Consider the following 22,807-nt stretch of genomic DNA (forward strand, 5'->3'; position numbering starts at 1 on the left):
ATCTCTGGGCTTTCTGTTCTGTTCCATTGATCTATATTTCTGTTTTTGTGCCAGTACCATACTGTCTTGATTACTGTAGCTTTGTAATATAGTCTGAAGTCAGGGAACCTGATTCTTCTAGCTCCATGTTTTGTTCTCAAGATTGCTTTGGCTATTCGGGGTCTTTTGTGTTTCCATACAAATTGTGAAATTTTTTGTTCTAGCTCTGTGAAAAATGCCAGTAGTAGTTTGATAGGGATTGCATTGAATCTGTAGATTGCTTTGGGTAGTAGAGTCATTTTCACAATGTTGTTAAACCAAATAAAGAAAAAGAAAAAGTCTTTTCTTATGCAACAATTAAACTAAAGCGGATGTCTCCTAGCAATAATGGATTCCAGGAAGCAGTGGAGTGATAGCCTCAAAGTGCTGAGGGAAAGTAAGCGTCAGCTACAATCTTGTAATCACATGAACTATCATTCAAAAATAAACTCAAAGTCACTTTAAAATTTCCAAAGACTGAAAGAGTTTACTACTCATGGATCCTCATTAAAGGACTGAAGGATGAACTTCAGTCAGAAGAGTGAATCTACAGGCATGGGATTTTTTTAAAAAGAGTGGTCTGATTGATAAAATGTTGATAATTTAGTTAACCATTCTTTTAAAAATTGGGTTTTTTTTTTTAAAGGTAAAAGTAAACGCTAGACAACAATCATGAAATGGAATGTTCTGTAGTGGTTATAGTGGACTCAGAATAAAATTTCTGGATAATTTTAGAATTTGAGAATAAGAAAAATTATTAGCATGTATGTCAAAATAACATTTGTTAGTAATCCTACATTCAGGTGGAATAGGGAATGGCAAATAATTGTTACTATGAAGACTAAATTTCGGAGACTTGCCATACAAGATACCAAAAACTATTATAAAGCCAGAGTAATTAAGACAGTGTGGTATTGACACATATATGTTCCATAGACTGTGGGAACAGAATAGAGATACACATAAACAGAAATTTGTTATATGTTAGAGCCACATTGTCCAGTAGCTACGACTACATAAGGCTTATTTAAAATTTAAATGTATGGTACCTAGCATTAATAACTGCAACACTGGCTCTCAGCAGTCTGGTGTTCTCATATTTAGTGCTATTTTAAAGTATTTTTGAAGATATATCTTTGTGGGGTTTGGGGATATTTTTTAAAACCTTATGTATATATGCCTTGGGACATAGCCAGGGAATTATATTTTCTAATTTCAAACTGAATGCTGCTACATGTGTTTTAAAAAAACTTCTCTTCTGTATTTCCCTTATCTCGAGAGGAGAAAGAAAATTGTCACATCAAATCTGTTGTAAAAATAATCCTAACTAATTCAGAAACTTTCCAAATAAGCAAAATTTAAAATTGAGAGTACTGAAATTGATTGAGCTATCCCTGATGAAATTAAGAGATGGCAAATTGGAAATGTTTTCTCTGACACAGCTAAAAGCTCATGAGCAATAATAAGATTGCAGTTTCTGCAAAAATAAAGAAGTAATTAAAAGAAGAGAGGGACCTCAAAGAAGAGATCAAACGATTTGAAGATGGAGTCAGAAGATGTGGAATTATATTACCATTATGTTGCCTCAAGTTAATATAGAGAGATTTTTCAGCAGCTGGAAAAATTTGCACAAAAATATGCTCACAACTCATTTGCAGTGCTAGTAATGCATTTGTAAAATTATGCTGTCAGAAAAAATCAAATTCATTTTTCGTTTTCAATTTTTTGGGATTCTTGCCATTTTTATTACTTCATGTGGTTTATTTTTAGATAATATTTCACTTTATTTTTCTGCTGCATTGTATTAGGATGATAGTGTATGCCCACTTATATTTTTACCAGTTTATATTTTTATTTGATGCTCTGAAATGTTATTAATGTTTTTGAGGTGTATTGAACATTTAATTTTACTTGTTAAAACATGAATTCTGAATTAAAAAAATAAAATAACCAGTATTTATGCTAATGTTTCCGTATTATATAAAATAAGTATTGAAATATCCATACTTTCATTTTGCTTTAATATTTCATTTCTAGCTAACATGTGCCTGCTATGGAAGGAGGTAACAAATATTGGTTTATTATTTCTAAGTAATTCCTACTTCTTAGACATCAAAAGACTTTCAAGAAGTAGTCATATGAACATGGTTTCCCTTTTTTTGTGTGTGTGAGGTTTTTTTTTGAAAGTTTTTCAGCTTTATTTGAAATCAGTAGTAGACAAAGTAAAACAACATTTTATTATTTTCACCTAGAAGATTAACAAAGGTCAGTCTCACCATGTTGATGAAGAGTCACTATCTCTCTCTTTTTTTTTTTTTGGTGTTTCATGTAACTTTTTAAGAAATTTTATTTTATTGAAGTATAGTTGATTACAATGTGTTAGTTTCTGGTGTACAGCAGAGTGATTCAGAGTGATTATACACATATATATACATTCTTTTTCATATTCTTTTCCATTATGATTTATCATAGTATACTGAATATAGTTCCCTGTGCTATACAGTAGGACCTTGTTATTTATCTTTTTAGTGTAGTTATGGTCTGTGGCCACCTTCAGTGGGTGTCTTCATTCCTAAACGGTTGTCACCATTTAGACCTTACGTATGCTAATTTCCAGACTCCACTGAACGTATGTTTGAATGCATACTTTACATTACATTTGTACCATACATTCATTTAACCATAAAAGTATGAAATGAGCACTTAGTTTGCAGTAGGCACTGCTAGACACTGTGGATCATGTTATCAAGACAGGCAAGCTCCTGCCCTCAAAGAACTTATTTTCAAATGGAGATATACAGGAAATGATTAACCAAATAAGCAAATAGTAAAATTATAGATTGTGGTAAGAACAGGAATGAAGTAAACCGGGTGATGTGAAAAGTAAGTTGTGGGGATAAGTACCTTTGAGCTGAGACCTGAGTGCTGAGAATGAGCCAGTTAAGTGAAGATCTATCTTCACTTAAGAGGAAGTACATTCCCGTAGAGGGGAGAGTAAGTGCAAAGGCCCTAAGGTAGAAAAGAGCTTCAGGGAGCATGAAGGAGGCAGGCGGGGCTAGAGCATAGAGAGCAAGAAGCGGGGATGGTGAAAGCTAAAATTGGGGAGGTAGGCAGGAGCGAAATCATGCAGGGCTTTTGTAGGCCATGGTAAGGGTTTTAAATGTTATCTTAAATGTGTTGGGTTGCCATCGACTTATTTAAAGCAGAGGAATGACATGAAGTGATTTGTGTTTTTGAAAGATTTTGTTTACATGTGGAAAATGAATTGTACAGGGGTGAAGGTATAAGTGGAGAATGGTTAGGAGTTTATTGGAGTAGGCTAGATAAAAGGTCATACTTGGACCATGGGAATCACTAAAAAGTTTTTTTTAGCTTGGAAGTGATGTTCACAAAGAATGAAATGAGAAAATGAACATGGCAACCTAGTGTAGATTGACTGGGATGGGGGTGATAGGGGAGAGAACGAGACTGAGAGACCAATTGGGAAAGCATTGGAAAACTTCTCATATAAGGTTGTTTGTCAGAATGCAAAGTAAGAGTTGAAATAGTATAAATGGAAAGGAAAAAATTTGAGAGACAACGAAAGAAGAGTTGACAGGACTTTGTGTCTGATTCAGTGTCAGGAGAAAAGAAGGCATCAAGGATGGTGATTAGAAACGTGGTTTACTAGAGTCCCATCTGTATATCTTGCCTTCACCTCAACATCATATCTGCGTACACACACACACACACACCAACAAAAACTCTGTACCACTGACAGAAATTTGGAAGTGTTTCTGTTGGGGGGGGAGCAGTGTGGAGTGTTGGGTGTTAGATGTGATGCGGAAGTGGAAGCAAGATATCCAGATGGGTCTGTGTATAGAACTGCCTTGTGTACTCACATTCCAGTGTACAGTACTGTTACTATCTCTTTCGATTTCTCTGCTCACACTGCCCTTTCAGAGCACCAGATTCTTAAGAATTGCCTCTGAGTTCCTGCAGGGCAGAAATCTTTTTACCTGTTGTTACCAAGATGGGGAAATACTTTTGCCCTTAATTCAGGCTGAATTTCTTTAAGGGGAACTTTCACTAGGAAACTAAGCAAAAAATCTAGCATTTTATATTTATATATTGCATTATAGTTTTCAAAGTCCTTTTGTAGATAGGGCAGATATTATTATCCCAATTTTACAAATGAGGAAACCAAGGCTCTTAGAGACTGACTGCTTAAGATCGTACCGTAGAAAATGGCAGTTAGGACCTAAGATGCAAATCTTTTGATTAATATGTAGCCCTCAGTGCCTATCATAAAGAATAGTTCTTGATAAATTCACAGAGCAAAAATCTCTTGATTCAAGTCTTTAGGTCTGCCTTTACTGTTTATAGCTTATGATCACCTAACTGGTTAGGTTTCTAGCTTCAATCTTACCTAGATTGAGAGGGAAGTGGTACCTTTAGGTTAGCAGAACCCTGACACTGAAATTTGATAGAATTCTTCATTTTTTCTGGAAGTTTTTTTTAGTCTTTTATCCAGTTGTCAGTCCCCTTAGGCCTTCCCCTCTGACCTTACACTTACACACATTGTCTTTGCTTCTATATGTCATGGTCCTCTGGATGGGGAAGGCACCTTCTTCCCTGGTGGAAATGGGAGTGAGCCTTAGAAGTGAGTGAGCCTTAGAAGGAACCAGAAGCTGGCTGAAGAGATGGACAGTTGTACAGACAGATTTCTTCCTGCTCGAGGTAGCCAAAAGGGGGCTAAAGAAGAGGTTGAGAGATGTAAATGGGAGACATTTTATAAGGCGTGATAGAGTAGAAAGGGTAAAAGATAATCCAGAAATAGTTGTGCTAAGAGAGAGTTCAGGGTTAGGATCTGGGTGGTGGAACCAAGTTCCAGAGGACAAAGTCCAAGGAAGGGAGCCTGAAGTGAAGTGGAGATAAAGATATTTGACATTGAGAAATTTGAGGAACTCTTGGGTTAAATCTTTTTTAAGTGATAAGTTACACACAGGAAACCATCCAATAAAATATAATTAAAAACTAAAATTTGGGCCAGAGAAGTTAGAAGGCAAGTGGTATGAAAAGGCAGTATATACTGTAAAAAATTTTAGGTTCATTTGTATTTGTATTACTGGGGGGGATGGTGGGGATGTGCTAGAATATCAATAAATTTAACAGTTACTTTGAACTCAAAAGTTTGCCTCTAGTTTGTTTTTGTATCTGTTCTTATGCTTTTCTGTAGTTTTAAATGCTAAACATTTCATTTCCTAGATCATTTTCCCAAATCCAAAGCTTGTGAATTCTGAGAATGTAATTTGCTTCATTTATCTAAATATAAGAAATTTATCCTCCCATCTATTGTTTGAAGACCATGAAGTAATCATCTTTTCATAGTATTTTAAAGAATAATTTTCCTATCATAATTATCTTTGCTTGACAATGCAGTTCTCTTGAGTACAAGGACAAATGTTCAAAGTAGCAATTGTTCAAACTTAAAAAAAAAAGACTCTTCCTAACAGTTTTATAGTACGTCATGACACTATCTACAGTTCATACAGAAAAAAAAATTTGAAATGAAGACATTTACCATATTATTCCCAGTTTCTTTAGTATTTGTCACAGACCAAATGACAAAATACTAAATCATTTTAAGAGACTGAAAATAAGGACCAGAAGGAAAATGAGGTTTGTATTTGCTAAACCTAACAAACAATTTTAATTGACAATGTTAAGAAAATCACTCTGCTGAGAAGACATTTCAGTGCATCTGGAAGAGCCATGTATCTATTAAAACTTGAGACCTTAATCACTGACCACTCTTTCCCATATTGGTCACAATGGCCTGGTAGGTCTTTGGGCAGTCTATAAAAATAGTTCCATGGGAAACTGATACAGGGATTTGCCAGCCCCTATTCCTGTTTCTGAAAGATACCCTAGAACCTGATTACACCAGACCTAAGTAAACTGAGCCAACTCACAGATCCAATGTGTGGGAGCCAGGTCTCAGTCAGGAAGAGGATTGCTGTGATGCATTGTCCCTCTATTCAGAATTGCTGTTCTACTGAAGAAGCTACCAGGACTGCTGATTCAGTTCCACTTTACAATACTGGCATTTCCCACTTCTTGCCCCACATCTTAGGATCGTAAGTGGCAGCATGAGGAAGACTCCAGCCAAAAATTACAGCTTCTGCTTGTAATCCTATACTTATTTTTATCCTCATAAGCTGGGCTAAAAAACCAGAAAAAACCTAGTGGGAAAAAAAAAATCCCTATTTCTCTTTCTTGAACCTAGAGCCATTTCTAAGCATATAACTCACTACTTTCTTTTCTCAGGGTATCAAAAGATGCCTCCCGAAATAGGTTACCCACAGTCCAAAGGAGAGACAGCAGGAAAAGAACCAAAGGCTCCCTTTAAAGCCTCAGACGCTCCTCAACTTTCTTATTAGAACTCTGTACTCACTTCCTACCAAAGGTCTCATCCTTAATTCTTATTTCCAGTGGGGAGAAAGAGGAAATTACTACCCCATATGGTATCTATACAAATAAACATGCCATTTTTGAAGGTTCGGCTACGTGAGCCCCTTAGGCCTGTCTTTAGTCACTTTTTCATTGCGCATTCTTATTATTTACCAGGGTCCCTAGAGGTTGGAATGAGTGGAGTAGGATGTGGGTCTAATGATGATGTGTAAGGAGTTCCCGATTTTTAAGGGTCTACCTAGGCCATAAGTGTAAGCATCATGGAGCTCTAGACTAGAGTGATTTGCATAGCCTTACCAGCAGTCAGACCACACCTCAAAGTCCACTAGGTCCTCTCTTGGGTTGTATAGCTTAGGGAGGGTCCTGTGTCACTAGAACGGGTGTTTTATATTAAGGATGCAATACATGCTAGCTTCCATTTAGCACATAATTCAGAGCATGAATGGAAACAGATTATAGGAGAACTGTGAAAGCCTATTATGTTGAAGATGATGTACCTTATATTTCTACCATAGATGATGAATAGGGCTAGAACCTTAGAGGTGAGGGTTGGCATGTAAAGTTACAGCCTCTCTGGTTCTCAGTATCCTTATTTGTAAAACAGGGAGATTGGGTTCGATGATCTAGGTTAGATGATCCTGGATGGCCCTTCAGCTGTAAAAATTTCATAGAAATACTTAAGTTTCTCCTAAGAACACAGTCTTGTGCTTTCAGATTATTTGAGGTGAAGTCTGGTTAAATTTTGTGAACTATTTAGGAAATAAGGAATAATTTACAAAAGTTGTAATTCCTATATTTTAAAATAACACCAAAGAAATGAATAAGAAAGTCATTTTTGTAGCACTTTAACAATTCTGTATAAATGAAGTCTGATAAGGTGGGTTTAATGAGGTTTAGATTTTTTTAAAGGCCTGGAATCATATTTATGCTATTTATTTGCTTGGTAAACTGGTCTTTTTTTTTTTTTTTTTTTTTTTTTGTCTGTGTTGCACGGCTTGCGGGATCTTAGTTCCCCAGCCAGGGATTGAACCTGGGCCAAGGCACTGAAAGCGCTGAGTCCTAACCAGTGGACTGCCAGGGAATATTCTCTTCTCTTTTCTTTTCTTTCTTCATTGAGATATGATTGGCATACAACATTATATTAGGTAAACTTTTCTTTTTTAAGGAAAATTGAACTTCATCCCAATTCTGAACAGTTTCAAAATTAGTGAGAATTATAATAAGTGACTGTGAAATGGGACAAAGGGAAACTTCAAAGGCCCTCACTCCTCTTGGTTGTTCTAGATGCTCACATTGCTCTTGAAGCCCAGGTAGGCCACATGGTGGCACCATTAGTTCATGTAAATAAAATACAGCTGTGTCTAGGAAAAAACTGATTTTTAAAAAAATCAGATAACTTTATTACAGAAGTACCACATGTGCATGAAAGACTTCACGTTGCAGTGGGCCCACAACTGGAACAAGCCACCAACCAGGATGGGCCACCAACCGGGATGGGCCACCAACCAGGATGGGCCACCAACCGGGATGGGCCACCAACCGGGATGGGCCACCAACCGGGATGGGTCACCAACTGGGATGGGCCCACCGTACCCCAGCGGCTGCCTCCTTGAGAATGGATGGTGGTCCACTGTCTCCATGGAGCTGGAAACAAGACATGGCCACAGCCTGAAGTAGGACTGTGGGCAGCTTCCAGTCCATGCCTAAGATGGCCTTCGTCTCATTTCCCCCTCAGTGGAGATATGATCTGCTGCCACAACTGCTTTTCCCTCCTCCCCTGAGACGTAACGTCAGTGAGGTCAGAGGCCCAGGAATTGTGTCACCTTCACCGCAGGACTGAGGGGTCACTCTAGGCAGGTAACATCAACCTGCTGCTTCCTTTCCAGAACCTCTGACTGCCTCGGGCGGGACATCTGACTTTCTGATTCGCCAGGTTGTAATCCTTCCATTAAGGTGCCTCTTAATTAATGACACCCGTTTGCTGGTTTGAAAATAAATTAAATATTGACAGATTCAAAAAAAAAAGACTTCACATTGACCTCTCAGTGCTTATTTAATGTCTTTATTATATAATTACAGATTATAAATTGGAAACTTCTATGGGAGGAGGTTCCTTGCTAAGAATTTTAAACACGGTAAACAGTAAAACTTTTGGAAAATACTGAAAGGCATTAGAGTAAAATAAAATATCCAGGGCTTCCCTAGTGGCGCAGTGGTTGAGAGTCCGCCTGCCGATGCAGGGGACACGGGTTCGTGGCCCTGTCCGGGAAGATCCCACATGCCGCGGAGCGGCTGGGCCCGTAAGCCATGGCCGCTGAGCCTGCCCGTCCGGAGCCTGTGCTCCGCAACGGGAGAGGCCACAACAGTGAGAGGCCTGCGTACCGCAAAAAGATAAAAAAATAAAATATCCAAGATAAACAATGTTCTCTTTGTGAAAAGTTAATTTTTATTTATTTTAAACCAGTATCTTTCTGAAATTTGAATTGTAACTAAATTTAAATAATGCAAGAAATAATAAGTAATATAAATATTGCAGGAAATATATATCAGAAACTCTTGTTTGGTGTGTTTTGATTTCCTGATAGAGAAATAAAAACTTAGGCAAGTGTTTTCTCACTATCCCAACAAGTAAGAAATAGTTGAGAATAACAAGTCCAGGAATGTAGTCACTCCCTGTAAAGTGGAAAGTATTTCCAAATATTTTTATTTTTCTCACACTTAAAAAAGTTTACTTTGTGTGAAATGACTGCAAAGAATTAATCAGAATATATGTGTTAGACTGATGCTTCCTGTAAAGTAAAAAACATTTCCAGGTATGTTTTTGTCTGTTTTTCCGCAGTTTAAAAAGTTTACTTTTAATGAAATAATTCTGAGTTAATTCGGAGAGTGTGGGCTAGTCTGATGTTTCCCTTTATATAACCTTTGATGAAAAGATTTGCTAAACTACTTCATTATGTAAAAAGAATCTTACAAAAACAAACTTAGGGACTTAGTTTTTTCACCCATAAAATGAGGATAACAATAGTACTTACCGTATAGGTTTTTTTCATGAGGACTAAATTAGTTATTACAGGAAAAACCCTTAAACAGTACCTGGAGTAATAATAACTTAATAAATGTTAAACATGTTGCTAAGCAGTTGTTTGCAGAGTAATAGCAAACATACAAATAAATCATTTTTCCTTTTTAATTATAAATAATAAACATAGCAATAAATATTTATAAACATAAATAAATCCTTTGTTCCCTAAGAGCACCACCTAAGTAATACCCGATTAGCCTACTTTTAATTATTATATGAACTTAAACACAACTGGCCTTTCTTAAGGTAGCATCTGTAATTCACACATTTGAAATTAACCTCCCCTTTAGTGCATTAAAACATTTTTAATTATGAAGTAATTGATAGCTTGGCATTGAAGAAATCACAAGATTAAAAATTTTACCAGATTCGACTTGGAAATACCATAAAACATGTGTTCTCCACAGATTTAAATATAAAGTAAACATGTTTCTGTGGTGGGTCCAGATTTATCTAAAAATTACTCTTTTTGAACTTCTGTTAATTATTTTTGAGCCTTGGAAGTAAAATTCAGAAGGTTCTACTTATAAACTTTCTCCTTTAAATGTTCTTCATGGTACTGCGATAGCCTGAAAGGATAGTATTCTCAATTCTTTTTTTTGTTTACTTACTACCATGCTTTCAAAAGGGGGGCTACCCTTTTCCTTTTTTTAAGAACTCAAATATTTACATATTTTTTGCCTTTGTTTTGGTAGATACCTCAAAGGTTGAAATATGGAATCCTACCCGTAAGATTTATGTGAATCTCAGACCCAAGACAATCTTCAAAAAAACAGATAAATAAGGATCCTAAATCCAACTTAGTTTAAGATGAACTGTAAACCAGGATGTTGGAAGTTTTATAGTGAGCAAAACGAGCATTGCATCAAGATTGCTATCACAGTAAAACCATTTGCCAATAAAAAAATGAAATTGGTTCCCCAGCCTTACATTATAGTCAGATCCATCTGTGTCACATCTTTTAAATACATTGCCTGAAAACCCATTGTGATAGTCAAATTTTGACCAAAAATATTATTTTAAAATTCTCTTAGGCATCTACATTTTGATTGGCTTAAAATGTCAGTGAATTTGAATTTGTGTAATAATTAGAAAAGTATAGGGAAAATTCTTTTTTAGTGTGCTAAGAAATTCAGTAAGAAAATTATGGTACATGCATACAATATAACATGACCATTAAAAATTGTAATAGAAGACTGGTAACATGGAAGCATGTTCACAGTATAATTTTAAAAGTTTAACATTAGTAAGTATATTATGAATTTAAAAAATATAGAGAGAAAAAAGCTGTGAGACCATAGCACCAAAATGTTAATGATAGTTATTTCTAGTTGGTAGGATTATGAGTAACTTATTTTCTTCTCTTTGTTCATATTTATTTTAAGAATTTCACAATGAACTGTAGAATTAGTCATAAGAAAAAAAATGTTACTTTAAAATCCTGTTACAATGAACTTAATTGAGTGTACATTCAGCAAAGAATTATTGGATTCTCTCACGTCTAGATTTCAAGAAATAACACGTCAGGCACTGTGTAATCTGCCAGGGTGCACAGACAGGTCAGACCCATTTTTTATCTTCTGGAGGAAGACTGTCAGGAATTTTAGAAAACGGTTCTGCACAAGTAACAAAGCTTTGTATGAACTGTTTTCTCCTGGTTATCTTCATAACTGTATAGAAGCTGCATGACATATTGCAAATATTATAGACTAAATTTGAAGTCCACTCTGCCACGTACAGTAATATGGCCTTAAACACATTAAGGCCATATTAAGGCCACTTTTCTGAGCCTTGCAAATTATTAAGACCACTCTATTAGAGAAGTATAGCTGCTGAAGATAAACAGACTGAAGAAATATATTATCGATATTTTGGGAAGGGGTTTAAATTATTGTTAAAATGTTTACTTGCTCACAGCTAAATTTCTTTTAGGTTGAGCTTTTTTTTTTACCCTTTCCTAATATCTGTGGAATCTGTGCAGTGCTTAGGTTTTAAGAACAGTAATTGTAAAGTGCAAGCAGTTAGGATTTAATGAATTCATTGGATGTTCTTGTTTTATGGTTCTTTGAGGTTATTTTATATTTTAAAAACAACTGTATCCTTTTAAAAGGGTAAGAATAACTAAGTGAGGTATAGTGAATCCAGATTTGGGGGTTCCATTTACTGTATGTCATTCTCAGATTTAGTACTTTGACATTAGAATATGCAGGCATTGAGATCTGATAGCACATCTCTTCAGGTGTGCCATTTTTCCCTTGAATTTTGTTGAAGTGTCTGGTGCTTTGATCTCTGACCAAAGTTGCTATATAGGCATAAGGCTGTCAGTCCATTTGAACCATTTGTAGCACTTAGTCTTGCCTTTCCCAGTGACCTTTCAAAATGAAAAATAAATCAATACATTCTGTATGGTTGGTGATATTTGGTATGGAAGACCAATTTAAAGTTATGTTATAATAAGTATATGTTAAAATAGAACACGGTTTCTCCATTTGTTCTTTTTTTTCCCATTTTTTTAAACATCTTTATTGGAGTATAATTGCTTTACAATGGTGTGTTAGTTTCTGCTTTATAACAAAGTGAATCAGTTATACATATACATATGTTCCCATATCTCTTCCCTCTTGCATCTCCCTCCTTCCCACCCTCCCTATCCCACCCCTCTAGGTGGTCACAAAGCACCTAGCTGATCTCCCTGTGCTATGCGGCTGCTTCCCACTAGCTATCCATTTTACTTTTGGTAGTGTATATATGTCCATGCCACTCTCTCGCTTTGTCACAGCTTACACTTCCCCCTCCCCATATCCTCAAGTCCAATCTCTAGTAGATCTGTGTCTTTATTCCCGTCTTGCCCCTAGGTTCTTCATGACCTTTTTTTTTTTTCTTAAATTCCATATATATGTGTTAGCATATGGTATTTCTTTTTCTCTTTCTGACTTACATCACTCTGTATGACAGATTCTAGGTCCATCCACCTCACTACAAATAACTCAATTTCGTTTCTTTTTATGGCTGAGTAATATTCCATTGTATATATGTGCCACATCTTCTTTATCCATTCATCTGTTGATGGACACTTAGGTTGCTTCCATGTCCTGGCTATTGTAAATAGAGCTGCAATGAACATTTTGGTACATGACTCTTTTTGAATTATGGTTTTCTCAGTGTATATGCCCAGTAGTGGGATTGCTGGGTCGTATGGTAGTTCTATATGTAGTTTTTTAAGGAACCTCCATACTGTTCTCCATAGTGGCTGTATCAATTTACATTCCCACCAACAGTGCAAGAGTGTTCCCTTTTCTCCACACCCTCTCCAGCATTTATTGTTTCTAGATTTTTTGATGATGGCCATTCTGACCAGTGTGAGATGATATCTCATTGTAGTTTTGATTTGCATTTCTCTAATGATTAATGATGTTGAGCATTCTTTCGTGTGTTTGTTGGCAATCTGTATATCTTCTTGGGAGAAATGTCTATTTAGGTCTTCTGCCCATTTTTGGATTGGGTTGTTTGTTTTTTTGATATTGAGCTGCGTGAGCTGCTTGTAAGTTTTGGAGATTAATCCTTTGTCAGTTGCTTCATTTGCAAATATGTTCTCCCATTCTGAGGGTTGTCTTTTGATCTTGTTTATGGTTTCCTTTGCTGTGCAAAAGCTTTGAAGTTTCATTGGGTCCCATTTGTTTATTTTTGTTTTTCTTTCCGTTTCTCTAGGAGGTGGGTCAAAAAGGATCTTGCTGTGATTTATGTCATAGAGTGTTCTGCCTATGTTTTCCTCTTAAGAGTTTGATAGTGTCTGGCCTTACATTTAGGTCTTTAATCCATTTTGAGTTTATTTTTGTGTATGGTGTTAGGGAGTGTTCTAATTTCATACTTTTACATGTACCTGGCCAGTTTTCCCAGCACCACTTATTGAAGAGGCTGTCTTTTCTCCACTGTGTATTCTTGCCTCCTTTATCAAAGATAAGGTGACCATATGTGCATGGGTTCATCTCTGGGCTTTCTATCCTGTTCCATTGATCTATATTTCTGTTTTTGTGCCAGTACCATACTGTCTTGATTACTGTAGCTTTGTAATATAGTCTGAAGTCAGGGAGCCTGATTCCTCCAGCTCCATTTTTCGTTCTCAAGATTGCTTTGGCTATTCGGGGTCTTTTGTGTTTCCATACAAATTGTGAAATTTTTTGTTCTAGTTCTGTGAAAAATGCCAGTGGTAGTTTGATAGGGATTGCATTGAATCTGTAGATTGCTTTGGGTAGTAGAGTCATTTTCACAGTGTTGATTCTTCCAATCCAAGAACATGGTATATCTCTCCATCTATTTGTATCATCTTTAATTTCTTTCATCAGTGTCTTATAATTTTCTGCATACAGGTCTTTTGTCTCCTTAGGTAGGTTTACTCTTAGATATTTTATTCTTTTTGTTGCATTGGTAAATGGGAGGGTTTTCTTAATTTCACTTTCAGATTTTTCATCATTAGTGTATAGGAATGCCAGAGATTTCTGTGCATTAATTTTGTATCCTGCTACTTTATCAAATTCATTGATTAGCTCTAGTAGTTTTCCAGTAGCATCTTTAGGATTCTCTATGTATAGTATCATGTCATCTGCAAACAGTGACAGCTTTACTTCTTCTTTTCCAGTTTGGATTCCTTTTATTTCTTGTTCTTCTCTGATTGTTCTGGCTAAAACTTCCCAAACTATGTTGAATAATAGTGGTGAGAGTGGGCAACCTTGCCTTGTTCCTGATCTTAGTGGAAATGGTTTCAGTTTTTCACCATTGAGGATGATGTTGGCTGTGGGTTTGTCATATATGGCCTTTATTATGTTGAGGCAAGTTCCCTCTATGCCTACTTTCTGCAGGGTTTTTATCATAAATGGGTGTTGAATTTTGTCGAAAGCTTTCTCTGCATCGATTGAGATGATCGTATGGTTTTTGTCTTTTTTTTTTTTTGCGGTACGCGGGCCCCTCACTGCTGTGGCCTCTCCCGTTGCGGAGCACAGGTTCAGCAGCCACGGCTCACGGGCCCAGCCGCTCCGCGGCATGTGGGATCTTCCCAGATCGGGGCACAAACCCGTGTCCCCTGCATCGGCAGGCGGACTCTCAACCACTGCGCCACCAGGGAAGCCCAAGATGATTGTATGGTTTTTCTCCTTCAATTTGTTAATATGGTGTATCACATTGATTGATTTGCGTATATAGAAGAATCCTTGCATTCCTGGAATAAACCCCACTTGATCGTGGTGTATGATCCTTTTAATGTGCTGTTGGATTCTGTTTGCTAGTGTTTTGTTGAGGATTTTTGCATCTATGTTCATCAATGATATTGGCCTGTAGTTTTCTTTCTTTGTGACATCTTTGTCTGGTTTTGGTATCAGGGTGATGGTGGCCTCGTACAATGAGTTTGGGAGAGTTCCTCCCTCTGCTATATTTTGGAAGAGTTTGAGAAGGATAGGTGTTAGCTCTTCTCTAAATGTTTGATAGAATTCTCCTGTGAAGCCATGTGGTCCTGGGCTTTTGTTTGTTGGAAGATTTTTAATCACAGTTTCAATTTCAGTGCTTGTGATTGGTCTGTTCATATTTTCTATTTCTTCCTGGTTCAGTCTCAGCATTTCTAAGAATGCCCAGTGCATTTCTAAGAATTTGTCCATTTCTTCCAGGTTGTCCATTTTATTGGCATAGAGTTGCTTGTAGTAATCTCTCGTGATCCGTTGTATTTCTGCAGTGTCAGTTGTTACTTCTCCTTTTTCATTTCTAATTCTATTGATTTTAGTCTTCTCCCTTTTTTTCTTGATGAGTCTGGCTAATGGTTTATCAATTTTGTTTATTTTCTCAAAGAACCAGCTTTTAGTTTTATTGATCTTTGCTATTGTTTCCTTCATTTCTTTTTCATTTATTTCTGATCTGATCTTTATGATTTCTTTCCTTCTGCTAACTTTGGGGTTTTTTTGTTCTTTCTCTGATTGCTTTAGGTTCAAGTTTAGGTTGTTTATTTGAGATGTTTCCTGTTTCTTAAGGTAGGATTGTATTGCTATAAACTTCCCTCTTAGAACTGCTTTTGCTGCATACCATAGGTGTTGAGTCGTTGTGTCTCCATTGTCATTTGTTTTTAGGTATTTTTTGATTACCTCTTTGATTTCTTCAGTGATCTCTTGGTTATTAAGTAGTGTATTGTTTAGCCTCCATGTGTTTGTATTTTTTACAGATCTTTTCCTGTAATTGATATCTAGTCTCATAACGTTGTGGTCGGAAAAGATACTTGATGCGATTTCAATTTCCTTAAATTTACCAAGGCTTGATTTGTGACCCAAGATGTGATCTATCCTGGAGAATGTTCCATGAGCACTTGAGAAGAATGTGTGTTCTGTTGTTTTTGGATGGAATGTCCTATAAATATCAATTAAGTCCATCTTGTTTAATGTATCATTTAAAGCTTGTGTTTCCTTATTTATTTTCATTTTGGATGATCTGTCCATGGGTGAAAATGGGGTGTTAAAGTCCCCTACTATGATTGTGTTACTGTCGTTTTCCCCTTATATGGCTGTTAGTATTTGCCTTATGTATTGAGGTGCTCCTATGTTGGGTGCATAAATATTTACAATTGTTATATCTTCTTCTTGGATCGATCCCTTGATCATTATGTAGTGTCCTTTTTTGTCTCTTGTAATAGTCTTTATTTTAACGTCTATTTTGTCTGATATGAGAATTGCTACTCCAGCTTTCTTTTGATTTCCATTTTCATGGAATATCTTTTTCCGTCCCCTCACTTTCAGTCTGTATGTGTCCCTAGGTCTGAAGTGGGTCTCTTGTAGACAGCATATATACAGGTCTTGTTTTTGTATCCATTCAGCGAGTCTGTGTCTTTTGGTGGGAGCATTTAATCCATTTACATTTAAGGTAATTATCAATATGTATGTTCCTATTCCCATTTCCTTAATTGTTTCGGGTTTGTTAATGTAGGTCTTTTCCTTCTCTTGTGTTTCCTGCCTAGAGAAGTTCCTTTAGCATTTGTTGTAAAGCTGGTTTGGTGGTGCTGAACTCTCTCAGCTTTTGCTTGTCTGTAAAGGTTTTAATTTCTCCATCAAATCTGAATGAGATCCTAGCTGGGTAGAGTAATCTTGGTTGTAGGTTTTTCTCCTTCATCACTTTAAATATGTCCTGCCACTCCTGTCCTGCAGAGTTTCTGCTGAAAGATCAGCTGTTAACCTTATGGGGATTCCCTTGTGTGTTATTTGTTGTTTTTCCCTTGCTGCTTTTAATATGTTTTCTTTGTATTTAATTTTTGATAGTTTGATTAATATGTGTCTTGGAGTGTTTCTCCTGGGATTTATCCTGTATGGGACTCTCTGTGCTTCCTGAACTTGATTAACTATTTCCTTTCCCATGTTAGGGAAGTTTTCAACTTCCCTAATCTCTTCAAATATTTTCTCATTCCCTTTCTTTTTCTCTTCTTCTTCTGGAACCCCTATAATTCGAATGTTGGTGTGTTTAATGTTGTCCCACAGGTCTCTGAGACTCTCCTCAGTTCTTTTCATTCTTTTTTCTTTATTCTGCTCTGCACAATATTTTATCTTCCAGGTCACTTATCCGTTCTTCTCCCTCAGTTATTCTGCTCTTGATCCCTTCTAGAGAATTTTTAATTTCATTTATTGTGTTGTTCATCACTGTTTGCTCTTTAGTTCTTCTAGGTCCTTGTTAAACGTTTCTTGTATTTTGTCTATTCTATTTCCAAGATTTTGGATCATCTTTACTATCATTATTCTGAATTCTTTTTCAGGTAGACTGCCTATTTCCTCTTCATTTATTAGGTCTGGTGGGTTTTTACCTTGCTCCTTTATCTGCTGTGTGTTTTTCTGTTTTTTCATTTTGCTTAACTTACTGTATGTTTCTCTGTCTTCTCATTTTGCTTAACTTACTGTGTTTGGGGTCTCCTTTTCGCAGGCTGCAGGTTCGCAGTTCCCTTTGTTTTTGGTGTCTGTCCCCAGTGGCTAAGGTTGGTTCAGTGGGTTGTGTAGGCTTCCTGGTGGAGGGGACTGGTGCCTGTGTTCTGGTGGATGAGTCTGGATCTTGTCTTTCTGGTGGGCACGTCCACGTCTGGTGGTGTGTTTTGGGGTGTCTGTGGCCTTATTATGATTTTAGGCAGCCTCTCTGCTAATGGATGGGGCTGTGTTCCTGTCTTGCTAGTTGTTTGGCATAGGGTGTCCAGCACTGTAGCTTGCTGGTCGTTGAGTAAAGCTGGGTTTTGGCGTTGAGATGGAGATCTCTGGGAGATTTTCGCTGTTTGATATTACGTGGAGCTGGGAGGCCTCTTGTGGACCAGTGTCCTGAAGTTGGCTCTCCCAGCTCAGAGGCACAGCACTGACTCCTGGCTGGAGCACCAAGAGCCTTTCATCCACACGGCTGGCACAAGGTGGCCATCCATGGTTTCATGTCAGCATCATCTCAGGCACAAACCTCCTTGTTTTTCCATTTTGTCTTTAAGTTACTTGTTGAAACAACTGGCCCGCGGTCCCAGGACTGTTGCGGCTTCGGCCACCGGGGCCCCTCCGGAGCTGGCATCCTCAGTGAGGCCTCCCTCCCCTTGGGCTCCGGGGCAGTTCCGTGACGGCGGAGGGAAGAGACCCTGAGCCGGGAGTTCCAGCTCTGCAGAAACGCGGGCTCCGTTCTCTCCATTAGTTCTTAATACTTATCTTAAAGTTCTGTAGATTGACCTACGATTAACATAAAATAAAATATAAAGGAAAGAGAGTATTAACTAGAACTTTCTTATCAAGTTGGGGACTCACAAGCTTTCACTAAAACCTCCTTATTGTTATGTGGGTTGAGACAAGTGCTGTTTGGCGTTCGGAGCTCTTGTTACTGAGATCTGGGTGACTGCCTTGTCCCAAAGGATGAGTGCCTGCATCCTCATGACGTTTCCTGGGCAGTGCCACAGAGCGTGGAGTTGGAGTTTTAAATACTAAGCTGTGCCAGCCCTCTAAGATCTGACCCCCAAAGTCCTGCTTTTAACAATCCCAGGGAATTAGCCTCTGAGCCAGTCATTGGACACTGTCCCTTATGGACACTGTCCCTTAGGAATCAGAACCAGGCCATGGTGAACAACCAGAGGACTTTCTGGGGCTTGACTATTCCCATTATTGGCTGTTCTTGTGGTTTTTCTTCTGCCAGGAGGAACCAGGTCTCTTTTTCTTTCCTGGAGGTCTTTACTCCCCACTAGAGGTTACCCAGTTGTTAGTAACTGCTGTGTTACCAGAGGATCAGTGCTCTATGCAAGCTAGAGCACAGTTGAGGACTATACCCAGCCCCAGGAGAGTAATAACTGTTATTTTTTGGGTGCTTAAGTCATACAGCTAGTAAGTAGCTGAATTGGGATTCTGACCCAGGCATTCCAGCTCCAGATACATTCTGGGTGGAGTAGCCACACTCTTTGAACATCTGACAGTAGAGAAACTGCCTCTCTAGAGTGCTGTTCACTCCTGAAAGTAGCGCCTCTCAGGACAGTCAGACTGTATCACGTCTCTCTCCCTTCTGCTTTCCCCACCTCTAAAGCAGCCTCCAGTATGCCCATATCCGTTCACAAGGTGACAGGCTCAGCCTTCTGTGAATCTTGAAAGATATCACACATTAGTGCCTCTAACTCTGCTTGTGGAATGGTTCTTATGACACATTCCCTTTGGTAAATACCAGGGCTTCTACCTGAGCCCTTCCAAATGGTAGGTCCTACAAACTCTTCCATAAATAATCTCTTACTCTCCTAGCACCCAGAGAAATGACTTCAAAGAAGACCTTTCTTCCTTCCTTCCTTCCTTCCTTCCTTCCTTCCTTCCTTCCTTCCTTCCTTCCTCCCTCCCTCCCTCCCTCCCTCCCTCCCTCCCTCCCTCCCTCCCTTCCTTCCTTCCTTCCTTCCTTCCTTCCTGGAGAAGATGAGCACATTTAGACTCAATAATCTTTTCATCAGAATCTTTAGGCCTCTCTATGACCCAGACATTGCACTCCTGGCCGTTTATCCCAGAGAAATGAAGACTTAATATAAAAATATGTACCTGAATGTTTTTAGAAGCCTTAACATAATGCCCCAAAACTGGAGATAATCAGATGTCCTTCAGTAGGTAGACAGTTAAACTGTGGTACATCCATACGTTGGAATACTACTCAGCAGTAGAAAAGAAACAAACTGTTGATACAGGTAACAACCCAGATAAATCTCCAGAGAATTATGTTGAGTGAAAAAAAAAGATCCTCAAAGGTTACATACTGTATGGCTCTATTTATGTAACACTCTAGAAATGACAGAATTATAGTAATGGAAGACAGTAGTGGTTTCCAGGGGTTAAGGAGAGGTAGGGGCAGGAGGGGAGTAGGTGTGGCTGTAAGAGGGCAAAGATCCTGGTGGGGCTGGAAATATTCTGTATCCTGACAGTATCAATGTCAATATCCTGGTTGTAATATGGTGCTACTATTGTTTTACTCTGTGTTACCATCAGGGGAAACTGGGTGAAAGGTACACAGGATCTCTCTGTATTGTTTCTTACAACTGAATTTGAATGTACAATTATCTCAAAATAAAAGGTTTAATTTAAAAAAATCTTTAGTCCTCTTCACCCTTTGGACAATAGTTAACGTGTCCCGATTTTTATTCATTTCTATTATTTCTTGGGGAATCTATCAATAGCTTTCTAGTGGTTTATTTAGGGTCTTCAGCATTTTCTTGGCAGGTTTCTAGTAATTAGGTCTAATGCATTTATATAGCATTAAGTTTGAAATCACATAAATTTGTAATTTGATCGTTTATTTTCTTATGTGACCTTGTCATATCAAAAGAAACTGGCAGAAAATGGTCTTTCTTATGGATTTAAGGAAACATTAGGATTACTTTGGGGGCACATAACTATATAATCGATAATTCTATCTCCAAATAAACAGCTACACTTGTCCTTTTCATAATATAAATCCTACTATCTTCAGAATAACCCCTGTACCATTTTAACAGTGAAAAAGCCACATCTTAAATTAATATATTAGACTTTAGTCATGAAGACTCAGCTCTAGTGGGCAGGACATAAAAGGAAAATAGTAGGCTTGGGTGAACGCAGACTATTTGTTCAGGGAAATCAATTAAGTGGCTCAGTGATAATGAAATCTGTCTAAACTGGTATTACAGACTTGCAGAAATATAAGGGAACAGTTGAAGAGGGTTGGATGTTTTGCATATTATCATGTCATCTTGATATTTGCTGAACTGTTGTGGGACTGGTCCTCACATGTAGTTTGTCTTCACTTCCAACCTCACACTGATAGCCCTTATGATACAACCCGACTTACATATGGTAAATGGAGCTTTATAAAATGCCATTGATTATTCCCTATAAGTTTATTTAAAGGGACTTGATGACAGCGTAAATGACTAGTAAAAGTCATGAATTTCAGCTGGAACTATAAATTTGGGATTTAGACTTTATATCCCAAATTTACCACTTAGCATATTATCTGGAACATTTTGGGCACACAGTAAATGTTTGCCTAACAAATTACTATTGATTTTTTGTGGTCCATGCTGCCTGTCCGTGACCCCCTTGCTTCCACGTTTCCTCAAGAAAAGAGTGCAGTGGAACTGATGGGGGACTCTTCAAATGTCTGTCAGTGCCCTAAGGGGAAACCTGAGGGGGGTCCCAGTGAAAGTGTGAGTGTGGGGCTGCAGCGAGATGCAGGAGGGGTGGGGTCAGGCATGTGGAAAAGACTGCAGATAGATTTGAGCCAGTTTTCTTTCACACTGAAAAGAAAAGGTAGTTGGACAATCTCAGGAGGAGATTTAAGTACCAGTATTCAAGACAGATTAGACATTTTTTTTCTTAAATGTACCTGTTTGGTTTAAACACAAGTATTGGTTGTTTTTAATTTTTTCCCCCACTGCAAATAGCATTTGATTTCTAAAATTGCTTTAGTGGGCTAACCTGAGATGTAGCCACCATTTATAATGGGAAAAATATGCATTCCAAATTCTGGTAAGTTAGAGTGAATTTTCAGAGCGCAGTTTCTCCTCTATTGATGGTAACATAATCTGACTCTCTTTCTTTCATCTTTCTGACCGTGCTTTCTTGTTAGTGGGCAACAGAGCTTCTCCTTATTAAGCCCTTCTTTCCTCCTTTTCACCACTTTATTACTCGTCATTGACTTTAGTAGCCTCATAAGTTGATGCCTTACCCATAGATTTTCTGGAAAATATCTACAGGTCCCTGTACCTTGCCTGTGTTTAGTAGAATAGCAAGTCCTTTTTCACACCACATCTTTGTTATAACTGAATTTTCTATTTATTATAGATCCTTGCTTGCACATTTCTGGATAGTCTGTTGAACCTTCTTAAGAATTCAGAGAAACTGCCGTGGGACCACGGAGAGAAAGATCTAATCTTAAGGCTTACGTGAGTATTTTCTACTGTGGACTCCCTCACAACATGTGAAAGCTTCAGTGAACTGTGGCCTTGCTTTGGGGCAGATTCAGTTCTATAGTCAAGATGAAAAATGTTATCTATCATTGGGCTTATTAAATTTGGAGGTTAGTAGCTTCTCAAGGGCACAAAGAAATCACAAAATAAACCATGCTTATTCTCACTTAAAAAATAGACAAGAAAGACTTGTCCTTTTTACTGAGCTGATGTTCGAAAGAATCCCAGTCTGCAAACCACAAGAATTCTTAACTGTTTGAACCAAAAATACCAAGTAGATTGTTTTTCATTATCTATACTTAGAGAATTTAACCGAAACACGGTACCTCGTGAAAAGCACTTGATATGTGGTATTTTAATTTTTTAAAAGCTTGTGATACCTCTGTCTTTTTTATGATCCAATCCAATGACTACTGTAGGGGAAAATAGGGAGATTACCCTTGAAAGAGAATTCTTGACTGTTTTTTTGAGAAACATCTTCCCATTCGGTTAATTTCTTTAAAAAGCATTATATAGTATCATAATCTGAGGTTTATCTTATCTTGATCCCTGTAATTCTTAATCATAAACATATTTTCCCGTTATTTAGAATTATCCTTAACAGCTCCTTCTCACCCTTTATATCCAACAGGTCATTGAGTTGTGTTCATTCTATCTAGTGTATCCCTCTCCAGTATGCCCCCTTCTCTCTGCCACTGCCTTAGATCAGGCTATCATCATTTCTTGCCTGGATCTCTACAATGACACCAATTGATCTCCCTGTCTCCAATCTTGACCCCCTCCAAACTAACCTCTCTGTATTGCCAGAAAGTCATCTT

General features: G+C 37.7%; 1 protein-coding gene across 3 annotated transcripts in view; it reads left to right on the top strand.

Moving 5' to 3' along the window:
* Positions 1 to 22,807, top strand: part of ANKRD46 (ankyrin repeat domain 46) — a 37,325-nt gene that overhangs the window by 3,574 nt on the left and 10,944 nt on the right. For all 3 annotated transcript variants that reach the window (XM_082675138.1, XM_082675140.1, XM_082675139.1), the window contains exon 2: positions 21,865 to 21,965. The gene's annotated coding sequence lies outside the window, so the exon portion shown is untranslated. The remainder of the gene's footprint in view (positions 1 to 21,864; positions 21,966 to 22,807) is intronic.

Source organism: Grampus griseus, assembly GCF_964374135.1.
Source record: "Grampus griseus genome assembly, chromosome: 17".
NCBI lineage: Eukaryota > Metazoa > Chordata > Mammalia > Artiodactyla > Delphinidae > Grampus > Grampus griseus.